General features: G+C 41.3%; 1 protein-coding gene across 2 annotated transcripts in view; it reads left to right on the forward strand.

Annotated features, from left to right (window-relative positions):
* The first annotated feature begins 1,062 nt into the window (after positions 1–1,062).
* SMIM14 (small integral membrane protein 14) overlaps positions 1,063–14,738 on the forward strand; it is a 40,855-nt gene continuing 27,179 nt past the window's right edge. Inside the window, exon 1 of one of the 2 annotated variants that reach the window (XM_080410014.1) lies at positions 1,063–1,274. The gene's annotated coding sequence lies outside the window, so the exon portion shown is untranslated. Of the gene's footprint in view, positions 1,275–1,312; positions 1,498–14,738 lie in introns of those variants that run through there. The other variant, XM_080410015.1, reaches the window with a different exon arrangement.

Raw genomic sequence — 14,738 nt, forward strand, 5'->3', positions numbered from 1 at the left:
CCTACCTGCGCCTTACAGGGAGAGGTGGCTCTGCACACCAACAGGATGTGCAAGGCTGCCAACTGGCAATGCACCCGAGACTCAGCAGAGTAACATAGGCTTGACACCGAAGGCTAGGAAAAAAACTTTCAGAAAAAAACCTGTAGCCATGACAGGAGGCTTGAAAGCCCTGTGACAACAGCAAAGAGTGATGAGAACAGCCAAGTTTGGCCCTTTCTGTGGACCACAGCAGACTGTATGAGGCGCTGGTGCCACGAGGAGGTACTGACTTGTGAGAACTTGTAACTTCCATCCAACCTTCAAGTCTCACTGTAATGGCAGCATCAACCCTGTTTTCTGTGGCTCGGAGGAGGTAAGCCACCCCTGGAAATATCGGACAAATTTTCTTCCCTGTGTAATCCCCATGGCATTATGGCATGGTATCACTGTTCCCAGGACAGGATGCGGTCCATCTTTCCCTATGGGAGCATGACACCTTGCTTCTTAGGCTCAGGTGAACCTAGTTGGCTGACATTAGAAGCCTGATCTGAAATTTTCCTTTCTAACTTCATTCCACAGCATCCAAATGCGTATTTTGAGAGGTGCTTTAATTGCAGAGTAGTCTTGTGAGTCACGAGCTCGGAAACAGGATTTGGATTTCTAGGTAAGGAACTATGCTGTGAATTCCTTCTTACTTCGGGGGTGATGGGTGTGTGTGTGGGGGGGGTGGGCAAGCAACGTGAGCGACCCTGTTTCTGGCGGGGGTGCAGAGCCCTGACCGCGGGGGCTGTGGCAGACCCCCACACACACCAGGTCCCAGGGGAGCTCCTTTCCGTGTGTATTCTCAGCGCTGACCTACGGGGGCTTCGCTGGCAATGTCACCACCCGGCACGCCGGGCTGCCGCGGCCGCGCATCCTCCCGCCCGCGCAGCGCCCGAGAGGGCCGCGGCCGCCCCTGCCCGGCCAGCGGCCCTGAGGCGGCGCGGCGCAGGCAGCCGCGGCGCTCCGGTGCCGGGCTGGCAGCCGCCCCGCGGAGGGCCGGGCCGGGCCGCGGCAGGGCGTGCGCGGGGGGCGGGAGCCGCGCGGCACCGCCCCGGCCCCGCCGCCGGGAGCCGGCAGATCCGGGTCTCGTGGCGCGGGCTGACGTGTGAGCCGGCCCGAAGCAGCGGGGCCGAGCCGCGGGGCCGCCTCTGCCAGCCCGGCCGCCCTGCCGCTGCCCTGCCGCTGCTCCGCCGCCTCCCACGCCGCGCGGCCCGCCGCAGCCCTCCGCGCCCCGCGACGGCGGCCAGAGCACGGTGAGCGGGGGGAGCCGCGGCCGGGGGCCTCCGCGGCGGCGACGGGGAGGGCGCGGGCCGGCCGCGTCTAGGCAGAGCCGGGCGGGTTTCCGCGGCCACCCCCGCCCGTCCCGGAGCGGGGCGGCCCGCGGGTGGCCATGGCGCGGGCTGCAGGGGTAACTTCGAGCCTGTTGAAGTACGGAAGCGACCCCGCTGCCCGGCGCGTCGCCCGGTGCCCGGAAAGGTAAACACCGGGAGAGCTCGAGCCGTTCCGCTCGTTATTAGGCGGCGCTTTTCTTTTTACAAACCAGTGAAACGTCCTCTCGTCGTCCTCACAGCTGGGCTGGTTTGGGTTTTTCGGGTTGTTGGGGTTTTCAGTGCAAAGTGGCAGTCTTCTCTCGTTTATTGGTAGCTTTTGGGTTTTTTTTAAGGATCTCAGTCTGATACTTTGAGCTGAAGGGATTTCGATTTCTCTCTTTAAAGAAGCTGCAAGTGGCATGCTGACCCCAGAGTATGTGCTCCCAGGCTGCTCCCCGCTGTTTGAAAAGCGTGTGCAACTACAGTGGGAGAAATTGAACAATGTCTTGTGAAAGATAATCTCAGGAAAAGGACAACATCATGCTGTCATTAATTTATTAAAGAGAGGATTCTGGCCAGGAACTCTTCGCATGTGTGCTCCAAGATGTGATTTGTAGCAGATTATAGTGGGGAAGGGGTATAGTGGCCTAAAAGATGACAAGAGATTGTCCATGGTCATTCCTCTGCAGTGGTCACCATGCCAGGTTTCCCAGTCTTGCCCTGCAGCTCAGCTGCTGCCTTCCACAGCAGTTCTGAGGCCTCAGCTAACCACCGCTTCTACAAGAATGTGGCACGTGACCTGCATCAAAAACTTTTGTTTCCTGGCAAACACCTGTTTGTCTAGTCAGTCTTCAGAATTGTCTTTTAAATTATAGATTTCTGGGTGTAGGGACTGTTTGTTTGTGTTGTATACTGGCTGAACATCCATGTCTATGAATATAGATAAGTCTTGAAAACAATCTGCAATTTTTAGAGGTGAGGACATCAAACTTTTTTGGTCTTAATAGCTTATTATGTTAATATTATTAGTGTGTGTACTGGGGAAGATGCGTATCTGCAGTGAACATTAGTAGGTTACATCTTAGAAGTCTTTACGTGCTTAGCTATTAGGTTACTACCCACCTTTACTCATTTCTGTTACTTCCCAAAAGGAGACGTCAAGTTAAAAAAAAAAATAAAAAAAATCTTACTTTTGATTTCATCCTATATATAGTGAGAGTGAATAAATCCTTGGTAATTTTATCTAATTCTTGTGACCTGTCAAGATGAAAGAAATGAAGTTATTGTTGTTGATGATTGATTTAAAAAGGTGACCCTGTCACTGACAACACAGCTTTAAATAGTAGAAGCAGTTGGCAAAATAATAGTGATTGTAACGTTAGCAGTACATTAGTTGGTTCAGTCCTGAGTGGTGTTCCTTCCTCTGCCTCTGAGATGGGCGAGTCCAACCTCTTTGGTTCTTTTTGCCCTGTTTTGTCAAACAGGAGATTTACAACTTTTGCCTAACTCGAGAGTGATATGAATTTCTGTATTTTAAGTAGTTAAGATCATTTTGTATGAGGTGCTAAACAAGTGCAAAGCCATGCTGGATGTGTTACTGGTCATTCCACAAAGTATTGTCACATGTGCTTCTCTGGCAGGCAGGGACATCCCAGACCCACTCGGGACTGTAAACCAAGAGGTTCTGCTTTAGAACTGAGGTGGTGGTAGCAGCTATTCTGTAGCTCTGGGTGGATCTTATTTTAGCCTAGCTGGATGTTACTTTGCTAATTATAGAAACAAATACAATAGACATGGTTCTATGATATTCCTTATACCATACACGTTGTGACGGTTTTGCAGCACCTTAATCAAACTATAATCAAGTCCGCTAAGTCCGAAGTGCATGACCCAGTTACATGGGCAACGTTCTGCAGTCCATGTTCTTCCCTCATTCTGAGAGAAAACTAAGAATAATATACTTGTTGTTAAAGAAGTAGTCTACGTAAAACCAATTTCAAAATGCATTATGGTTTTAATCACTTTGTAATTGTTGTACCTGCTTTCAAAAGGTCAGTATTTGAGTTTAGAGAAAGTTAGTTTCGAACTGACTAATTGTTTTATTATTAACACCTCAATTTCTACTTTCATATATTTAGACTTCAGAATTAGTGATGTGTGACTGTTATTTGCATAAAAGATGTGTAATACAACAGAGTTTAGTTTCAGAATTTTCCCTCCTAGGTATTTTAGGTACTTGACATATATTCTTAAAGACCAAATTTTGTCTCTGCTGAAGTTCATCATAGCAGAACTGAGCCTAACAACATCATGAGTCTTCACAGGGCCAGTACAATGAAAACAGCAAGATCCTCTTTATCTTCTTAGAAGTGTGTATGAATGGAGAAGGTGTGCTGTGCCCTGGCGATACCAAGTATCAGATTCTTACTGTGTATGTTTTGAACATTTATCAGATTACTCATCACAACAAATACAAAAATATTTTGACAGATGCATTTAAAAAAATGGATGTCATCTGCCCATATTCTGCTTGGGAAGTAAATCTGAGAGCTTGTGAGCCTGCTTTGCATACATGCATTTACATACATGCTGTTACACTTGATGTTAAGCACACTTTCTATTTTAACTTCCTAGGTTATAGATACAATTTATTAATTCATAAAGATATATCTAATTGCTAATGAGGCACTTGATTCTGCAAGACATTGAGTACTTGGTGGAAGATCCAAGTGCTCCCAAGTCCTCTATAAGTACAGAGGAAGCTAAGGTAACTTTGTAAGATTACCCCATAGAGCTAAATCTTGCAATCCTTGTTCAGGTAAAAAAAAAAAAAAAAAAAGTGTTTCCCCAGAACAGCTCCTTCAGCTTCTGTGCCTTGATTCACCTTGAGCTAGCTTCCCCAGTTCCCAAGGAGCCTCATTTGAAGAAAAGACTCTTTAGCTCCTCATTATGAAGGAATACAGTCAGGGATATGAGGAGGATTAGTTTTAGTCTTAGTCTTACTTCTGGTGGACCTTAGGAGCAGTGTGGTCCTATCTCCTCTTTCCATCTTATCACTTGCTCCACAATATTGACTGGGGCAAGCAGGAGGTCCCTTAGTGCTGCTTGATATGGCTTTTCATGAAAGACTTGAAGATGCTTGGAGAGCAGCCTCTGGCATGATTGAGTGGTTGTACATGTGCATGGTTATTAATTGAACAAATACGCTTCAGAGGCTTTAGTCAAAGTATGTAGCTGGTATTTTTACAGATAATGGAGCAAATTAGTCCCATTTGGGTGGAAACAGATAGAATTACACTTGATAAAAGTTTTCCTCATTAAGATTAGTTCTGATTCTTCTGCAGCTTTGCATGCATTAAAAAACATGGCTTTCTGGAGCTAAATATAGTTTCATTCGTACTTTATAAAACTGCTAGACAAATGTCAGACCCAAAGCACTGAGCTCTCCTACGAAAGAAAAGATTTTATCAGAAGGAACAGAAAAGCTGTACAAAAATGTAGCACCAAACATTTACATGATATAAGCAGCTGCAATGCTTTATTTGTTGAATCTTTTCAAATACAGTCCTCTCTCTAGTAATAGAGCTTTGGTCTTTTTTGTTCATATATTCACATGTATATATTCGTATATTTCCAGCTAGTTAATCATGACAGCTTTATTTTTAGCAAGGCAATATTTTTAGAGAACTTGATAAAATAATTTATGTCAGTTTTCATATGTTAAAGGAGTTCGTTTAGGGAAAAAACAGCTGTCCAAATGGAATTACATGAAGATATGAAGGAAAGTTGGGTGTTAGCTCTTCAAATAGTTGAACTAAATCAAGTGTGAAACAAAGTTTCTTGGTGCCAGGGGCCTTAGTTTAACAAGAATTCAAGTGCAAGTGGTTACAGCGTTGTTAGAGGCTCATCATTTTCATATCTTGGTGAGACTGATTAGATGGCACCTGTCATTAAGCACCACTATTTGAAAATACTAGATAAAGCTTTTATCAGAGAGCTCCATGAAATACGGAAATATTCTTATACATAGACTTCTCTTGAGCCATGGAGGTTGTCAGATGCTTCAATTTCAAGTTAGTATGTAGAACAAAAGTGTCTAAAGTCGAAAAAGGCCTTCTTTCCTGTGGGAAAACTGTGGAGCTGAAGGTGAGATGTGTGCTGCAAACTAATCCTGATCTTGTGAGAAAGTACCGTAGATTTTCCTTGTGCAAATTAATGTAATAGATTTTAAAATCTATTGCTAGTAGGTGCAGGGGAGCCTTGTGTAATTTGCATAGCACTTCCCTTCTGATAATCTAAACTAGTCTGGGAGTCTGCTGAATTAGATGGATGTTATTCTCTGGTAAAAACTGGGTCATCTTTTAGCTAAACATATGTAAATAACCAAGCCCAGAAATCCTGTTAATTGCTACAGATTCCCTCTGGTATAAGTACTGATTAAAAATATTCTAATTGATAAGCTTCAGACTGTTTACTGCAGGTATGTAGAAAACCTCATTCAACTTCCCTTGAAGTCAAAGACAGGCACCCGCTAGCTTCAGATAAAATTTGATCTGGCCTAAAGGGGTTAGGAGTAGGGCTGCCAGGGAATAGAGCTGCTTTCATCTGAAAATTGAAAATCCTGCTATCTTTCTCAGCATGCTGCTACCCTGCTAAATCTGTTTGCTCAGTGGCAACTTATTAGAAACATATGTCATCTCTGGAGGAAAAAATAATGAAAATATTCCAAAGAATTTCAGTATAATTTTGTGTTTGTATGTGATTGGAGTAACATTAAGGAATAGTGTGTTTTTACAGTTTTAAGGATTTAGTATGATATTTTATAATCCAAACAATTGTGTTCTTAATAAACAAGTCTTAAAAAACTTAATAGCTCATGGTTTAGTGCTAAACTTGTTGGCTTAATATAGTGGAAAAACTTTCATTATATTGTTTTGAAACTGTACATTTTTGTAAAGGAGTGAATAAGATAAGTTTTTAATGTTTATTTTTGCAAAGAGATGAAATGTCTAAAAGTCTCCAAATGGTTGACCCTTCAAAGAAATTACTTCAAAATAATGAGTTATTGCAGGCCACCTGAGCTGTGGTAACTGTCTGGATGCTCACGTGTAGCTCAGGGCAGCTCTGAAGTGGCTCAGTTTAACCTTTTTCTCTTATGGGCTAAGCAAAGTCGTGTTCGCTCACTGTTCCCATGGGCTAAGAGTGTATGTGTGGACTGTTGCCACAGCTCAGCTGGTATGCAGTGGTTTTGTTACACCATGGTATTTTGTTCATGTGTTTGAGTTCTGAGTTTCACTGGGCGAACTTTAAAGTTGGATTTACTTCGAGCTTTCAGGCTGCTTTGGTACATTTGAGCATTTTAATCGTAATTTTGATTCATAATTCTTGGAATCTGTTTTATGGATAGGTTACATAGTTTGTTATGGGGACATATTCTTTTTCCGTACTTAATCTTTTAAAGTAAATTATTAGTTTTGTATTATGAAGCCCAAAAATTAAGTGCAAAACATCTCTGGGGTGGGGTAACCAACAGCAACGTTGGTTTCCCTGTTCTGCTTGCATGGGGAGGCTAGTATGAGATGTCTCCTCTGCCATTTTCCGTCTGCGGGCAGTACCCTTTATTTCTGTTTCCCTGCAAAAGTCTGCTCCCTGGAAAGGCCAGCTCCTCTTTTGGGCGTGACCACTTGTTCAGGATCAGGCCTGCCAAAACATTGCAATACAAGCGTGTAGCCCTGGTTGGCACGGCACAGCATGGGTGTCCTCTCACTGCTGGTGCAGAAGTGCTTTTGGCAGGGGTTTCACATTCGGTATGTCTTGCTCCAGCAGCAGTGCATCGCTTGTACAGCTGCAGGGGTGCTGAATTTAGGAGATTGGCAATTGTTGCTGGGGAATGGGAAAAGGAATGTTGATACGAGCAGTGGGGCAGTCTGTAGCGCCAGAGCCACTAACCAAAAGCAGGAGAGTAAGCAGATTTGCCTAGGAGCTGGCTCTTCTACTTACCACTCAAGTGGAAAATCCCGTTAAAGTCAATGAGAGTTCTTGCCTTACTGAAGGCCACAGGAGAGGGCTCCCAGTTTGCTCTGTAATCTGATTGAAATACATTGTATTAGTAATTTTACAGAGGATAGCCCACCCTTGTGCATTAACACATGTCAAACAAAATGATTAAATAGCCTTTAGTCATTCAGTAAAATAGGAATAATTTTGTTGTCCTAGACCATTGTCACAGCCTGCTACACTAGAAATGTTAAAGTAAAGCTGAAGCATTTACTTAGCAGAAAGAGGGTATTATTCTTGGACAATGTTCTGTGTCATTGACATCTTCTCTTAATTAGCTTTCATATTGCAAGAGATTTCTTCCAGAAAAATGTCATCATTTTAACAAAAGGATGACCAAATGCTGACAGCTGGAGTTTGGCAATAACATTCTGTATCAAATATCAGTAAATGAATTCTAAAATAGCTGGACTGCTTTTTTGTCCATGACTGGATGTGCATAATTAGCTCCTTTTCAAGTGTTTTGCCCAGAGGAAATGTTAAGCCACCTGCATGGAAATAAGTAAATAGCTTTTTTTAATCTTGGTGGGTTTTATTTAGCTCCCTTGGGGAGTTCAGTTTTGATTGCTGACATCAGCCTTATAGCCTCAAAGCCTGGAATCTATCTCGCTCTCCTCACATACTGGGGACTGCCCATGAAAAGGAGGATGGGAAACAGTACTGGAACAATGTGGGGGGTTTAATGTGTGGGTTCTTGTCCTCTGAGAGATGTACTTCACGCTGATGAACCTTACTTAAACTGAAGGAAGCATCTGTGACATCTTCTGTATTTCCCTGATATACCCTTGTGTTGAACTGATGCATCTCAGGTCACCTGCTCTCAATGTTGTGGTGGTCACACAGAGGTGGATGAGGGCTGTGGGGGCAAGGGATGTACCAGTACTGCAGCAGTCTTGTGGGACCATCAGAAAAAACCATCAGGCAGGTCTTTAGCGCACTTCTCAGTTCTGAGCCTGTCCCTGCTCAGAAGCTCCTTCCCTGATTTTGGCATGTCACTATAGTATCCTTCAGTGGCTGGCTCAGCATTTCTTAGTCTCTTTGTCTTTGCTTCTATTTTTAAGGAGTTGTTTTGTATTAAATTAGCATTTGTAAGAAGTACCAGATGGATGACACTGGAAAATTAATTCATAATTTACTTAGCAAATTATTTGTGGGACAGTAGTAAAGTTACCCACTAATATGCCTTGAGCAGGATGTGGCTGGTGAGCAGTCCTCTTGTGGAGCTCCTACTGGTCTTGACATCTCTGTTGAAACCAACAAGAACAGCACCAGTTGCATACATCTGTGTGCATGGTTAGGCACTGACTTTCCGGTGAGGGAAGGAACTGGCTTAGCTTGATCTGCATGGAAAAGTTCATCTTAGATCTTGTTAATTATCCTGAGAAAAGTTGTAGTGCAAAAATACACTTGCCAACTCATTAGGCTACAGCTGGAAGTCCAGGGAGATGTGCTGATGCTTTCAAGTATAAAATCAGCTGCTTTCTTCCCCTGCCCCCTGGAATTATAGGGAAAGTGAAAAGGAGAGCTCTGAAAGTGTTGCTATGTCTAAGAACCCATTTGGGGTATTGTATCAGCCATCAAAATTATTGCAGCTCTTTTCCCTAGAAAAGCTACATGGATGATCTGAACTGGGACAATTAGTTGAAGAAAGCTGTAATTGGAGCCACACTTCACTGTGGCAGGACTCCTCCTGGCAGGACCCACATTTATATCCTGCTTTTGCTGCCCAGTCAGACAGCTGGTTTTCTTTTGTCCTGAAAACTCAATTTTATGCCCAGGAGGAGGCCTGGTCATCAATAGTCCTCTAGAGGTCTGTGACCTTGCAGAACTAGATCCACTGAAGCCAAAGGGAGTGCTGGTATTTGTTTCAGTAAAAGCAGGATCGAGCTGTAAGCATGTGATAGTTGATGGGAGAGAGCTTCTTTTGCCTTGTTAGTAAAAGAGGTTTAAAATTACCATTATAAAAATGCCAAGAATAATGTTGCAGTGTTTCAGACTGAAGTTCTAGGAGGGAATATTTACATGAACTTTCTAAATTACAGTAACAGCGGATAACAGACCCTTGGAATGTTTTAATTAGTGTCAATTTGTGTACAAGATTACTCTTTATTTACAGATTCTATTTATAGCCTCGTTTGAACAGAGGAAGTTGCTTTGTAAAAGAAGTTTCCGTAGAAAACTTAAAGCTTGTTTTTGCCAGCTCTATAACTCTTACAACTTAAAACTCTTGTATAAAAAAATGCAGACCACCTCCACTGGTTACTCATGCCAGGCCTTTGGCTTCTAGATTAATTTTTAGTGCAGTGTCCTCCCCCCTTGCCTTAGATTCATGCATCCATTAACTTCAGACAGAACAGCAGTTATTATTTTAAGTTACTGCTTATTTTTCTCTTTATTTTCTCCCTGTTTCTGTAGTTCCTTCTGTGATATTTCTTCCCTATTTAGCTACAAACACTTTTGCTTTCATATACTGTACTGTAGTTTTATCCTGTGATTAGTTATTCCCTTCCTTTGCTTTATTATGGCTCTGTTACCATTTCTGCCTTGTTCCTCCTTTATACTGCTCTGGTGGAGAAAATGTGCTGTATTTCAGGTAGTAGCAATGTAAAAAACCTAGAAATATCACAAAGATCTTTGCAGGTTAAATCAGTCAGTCCTGTCTATACATATCTCTGTTTTTTTTGTTTTTTAAGTGAGAAACCCCAAATCCATGCATGTTAATTTCTCCCCTCTATACTTTAACCCAGTCTGAAGAGAAACTTGTTGCAGAAATCAATGGATAAAATTCCCTGACCTGTCTTATGAAGTTTAGCTGTAAAACTGAAATAATAGGAGGTCAAATAGGCTAGTGAGTTGGATGTAGGTGGTTCATCAAAAGACTATCAAAACACTCAGGATTCTGTGGGATGCTGGATGTACATGTAGTACAAAAATTATAGATGATAGAAATCAACAGGAAGATATGGTATGTAAGAAATACAGAAAATTCTGAGTTTAGGATTCACTTGATTTTAATGTTTAGGCTCCTCTTGTTTGCTTGGTCACTAGTAAGCAACATTGCCCTACTGCAGATACCTTTATGTATTATTTTACTGTATACCTAATTGATGTTGAATTGGATTTTGTGTGACTAGGCAGGGCTCTAGGTGACTAGGTGAGCCCAGTCCCTAGAAGAGGCAGGATTAAAAACAGATTTTTGTGTAACCACTTGTACCAGAAGCATTTTGAATTGCCCAGTAAAGAGTCAGCTGAGATGCCAGTTGCCCCTGGAGTACTAATGGTACCCAGGGGGACAGAGGGGCCAAGGAGGGGGAAAAAAAAAATCCTATAAAAGCAGTGATGAGATGCTTTATGAGAAGCTGATCATAGCAGTCTCTTCTTGCTCTAACTGAAGCAAATTTCCACTCCCTTGGTTAACGGGTACTGTGGTCACATAGCTGCAGTTTCTCTGGGACAGGACTTCATATGCAGGATTGCAAGGGTGTTATGCTACTCAAGGCCAATGCGCAGGATGTTTTACATGCTAGAAGAGAATACTTGGAGGTGGGTAATATTATACAGAAGAACCAAACTTGGGGTATGCTATGAAGAAAATTAATTACTAAACAGGTCAGGTATTGTAAGAAAACATGGATACTAAGATTAAGTGCAGGTAAAAAGGCAAGAGAACAAATCCTTCTTATGGAAAGCTGGATAGGAGATCATGGAAAAGTATAGGAAAGAGGGTTTCTGCCTCTTGACAGTAAGATAAAAATGAACATTTTATCTTTGGGGCAATGAATTGTTCATGCTTTGTGTATAGCTTTTGCTATTTTAGCCCTTTATAATTTTTCAGAATGCATGCAGAGGCATAACAAGTCATTTGCTTTCTTTCTACATTTTTATTTTAAATTCTATACATATTTTCATTTGTTCTGCCACACTTCTCTCAAACTGAATCACAGAATCACAGAATGATCAGGCTTGGAAGGGACCTCTGGAGATCATCTAGTCCAAGCCCTTGGTAAAGCAGGTTCACCTAGAGCAGGTTGCAGAGTCGTGTCCAGGTGAGTTCTGAGCTCAAAAGCAGATTTAACTTTATGGCTTGTTAGAAATATTTGACAATTGTGCTTTGAGTTATTGCAGTTGGCTGAAAAACAGTAACAAGGAGCTGAAGAGGGTTTTATAGCTCTTCAAATTAACGTGGAAAGATTCTGTTACTTGTCTGCTGTGGTGTGAGGTATTTTGCTCCCAAGGATTTTTTACCTTCAATCTTCAAGAAAATAGCATCACAGCCAAAATAGTTCTTAGCAGAGGAAATCTTCATCCATTGTATGTATTGTGTATATGATAGTCTATATTTTAAAAGTCCCTGGATCCAGGAAAGATAAGAGTTAAAGGGCTTAGAGGTTTTGATGCTGAAGATGCTAGGTTTAGTCCATGATAAATCTGCCGTGACTCTGATTTATGTATCATACAGAGTGAGTGTTTCTTTGAATACTGAAATCACAAATATTTTTACACCTCCTTTATACCAAGAAGTAGAGATTACCAGTATGTGCACTTTGATTATCTTGCTAATCAGCATCATGTTGGAGTCACATTGGAGGGCATCCAGCACATGAAAAATTGACAAAACTTCTTGTTTGCCTTTATGCTAGAAAGGAATTCAGTTTCGCAATGATTAGGGTGGAGAAGCAAAGTATAATTTCAGCCTCCCAGAGCTCACCAGCTGCATGCTATTTACTCAGGAGAGGTGTTGCTGAATTGGGAAATAATGTACAGTCATTGCAATAATTTAAAATACAGAAGAGTCTCCAGGTACAAAAAAACAATCAGATTGTAGCCATAAAGATTGCTTTTCTGATAGTAGAGTGTATAAAATATAGTACACAGCTGTAGGGCTGGCATTGGGGAAGATAATAAAAGAAGAAACAATTTGCAATAATTACTATAACCGAGTGCTATATTTTTAAATCATGAGAGACTAGAAATATTTTTCAATATGGCTTCATTGCCTACAATTTCAAATAGATGCTCAAGTCAAAAGGTAATGGTGGATCAGAGACCATCCTCCACTTTACTCCCGAATTATAGTAATTCTGTCTCTGATTACAGTATTTTAATTTCAGTAGTACTCTTTATGATTGCCTCTGTGGGCCTCTTTACACTAGAAAGGTCGTATTGACTCTTTGATGGTACATCATATTTGTCCACGTTTACTAATTCTCTCTTTTATTATGCTCTCTATCAGTTTGCTTAGTCTAGAGGCCATAATATATACCTTCCCAGCTGTTAACAGTGAGAGCTTTGGCATATTTACCAAATGTATCTTCCAGCTGTTTGTAAACCCTATGAATTAAATACTGTACTAGCAGTAATATGGCCAACCCAAAATACAGTAATTTTAAGTAGAGTAAAAGTAACTCAGAGTACTTGCAGGTATTAGACATCATAGTCTTAGCAATTGCTGTGGTCTTACCAGTTGCTCTATAAATTTCAAGAAAAACACAGTAGCAATAAAAAGAAAACATACAGAAAAATAAGTAAAATAAAAGTACAAGCTTTTCTTTTCTTTCTCTGGGTCATGAGGAAGAGAACAGAGCACATCCTCCCATTTTCTGCGATAGACTGTAGAACAACTCTATTTGCAAAAGGTGGAGAGCTGGTGTGACTCACAGCAAAGAGGTCAGAGCTGGGCAGAACAAGTTAGCCGCTGACGTGAGATCAGACAATTGGAAGTGCTGGGAGGCAGGCAGGAAGCACATTGCAATTCTGGAACAGATTTTTGATACAAACAGGCTGCTGAAGAGCACACAGTGGAGCCAAGGAATCCTGCTCTGTGATATATAAAAGTACTAGTCTCTTATTACCAAATCTTAGAAAGGTCACAAAACATTGATAAACTTAAGGATCTGATTACACAGCCTAGTTGATATTTAGTACTTTATACATTCAAAGTGTGTTACAAATAATACAGTTATTAAGCCAAAAATGCTTTAATGAGGAATATGGACATGAGAGTGTCAGTTTGCAAGTGAAAATCATTGTATAGCATGGAGTGGGTCTCTCTTCTTTGTAACTGGTCAGCCACATAGAAAATCTGTTTCCTTCAGTTCCCAGCAAAAAATAATAGCATAGAGGGGATTAGTTAGCTGTTGGTTCGTTTTTTTTAAGTAGTAAAATAACCCAAGTTTAGCAACTGTATCAGGGGAAAACCTAATGCTGTTCCCAGAATAGATGGTCCATCTTCACTCCTTTGCCAATGAAAGAGGTTGTCAGAGGCTTGGAGGAAGGGAAGATAGAGGATGATTCCTTTCAGCCTCATGTGAATGTGAGAAAGCTTGTAAGGGATCTTTTGTTGAAAGTTTGGATGGCATTTTACTTGGTGACATGTGTTCTTCTTTATTTTTAGCTCATTAAGGTAATTTTTCCTGTACAATTCAGATGTCTTAGGGTAAATTCCTTCTAGCACACCTCCACTTAAATGTTGTATGACAGATTATTTTCCCCTGTTTATTGTCTGGTTTTTTTCAGTTGTATGCTCTACAAAGAATGTTTGCCTGGTTTTGTTCTGATGACTCTTACCTGATGTTTCGATTTCTTGTAGTCATATATACACACTCCTCTGTTAATTGCTGTGACATTATTATGTGTTACTGACTCCTAAATTCTTTCCAGTTACAACGAAATATTCTTTTGCAACTTTCCTGGTTCAAATACCTTCTTTTGGATGTCAGCATTGTGTCCAGAGAGACCATTTTGCACTATTTAGCAATCAGTGCTTTTACCTGTTCCTCGTGCTAAGATAGTTTTAGAAAGGCTCTTCTGGATGATGTTGGCTATCATCCAGGGAGCTTGTGTAGTTAAAAAATTTCTTCTATTGCTGTCATGCAGTTCTACTGGTTCTGCAATAATATCATGAAAGTTAGTGTAGTAGCTTTATAATTAACTCTCAAAAAGAATCATTGGAGCATCTCCTGTGATCTGTATATTGGAGAACATTATATCTAAACCTGGGTGCTTCTGTACTTTACTCAATAACCTGTATCTGACTGAAGCACATCTGAATGGATTGAGAGATGGGAAATCCACCCCTTCTTTGGCAGTTTGTTGCACTGATCGGTTACTGTAATGATAAAATTGTATGCCTTGCTTCTCTTTTGAATTTGGTTGATTACAGCTTCCGGTCATTGGTTCTTGATGACCTGTTCATTGAAAAACTTCTCAATACTCAGGTTTATTTTTCTATGCAAAGGTACTTGTATGCTACATAATCAAGTAATCTCTGTTGTCTTTTCACTACATTGCCAGATTACTCTTCCTTAGTGTCTAGAACTTTTCCTCCATCCCTTCAGTATAATTTTTTTT

This window comes from Falco punctatus, assembly GCF_963210335.1.
Source record: "Falco punctatus genome assembly, chromosome: 1".
NCBI lineage: Eukaryota > Metazoa > Chordata > Aves > Falconiformes > Falconidae > Falco > Falco punctatus.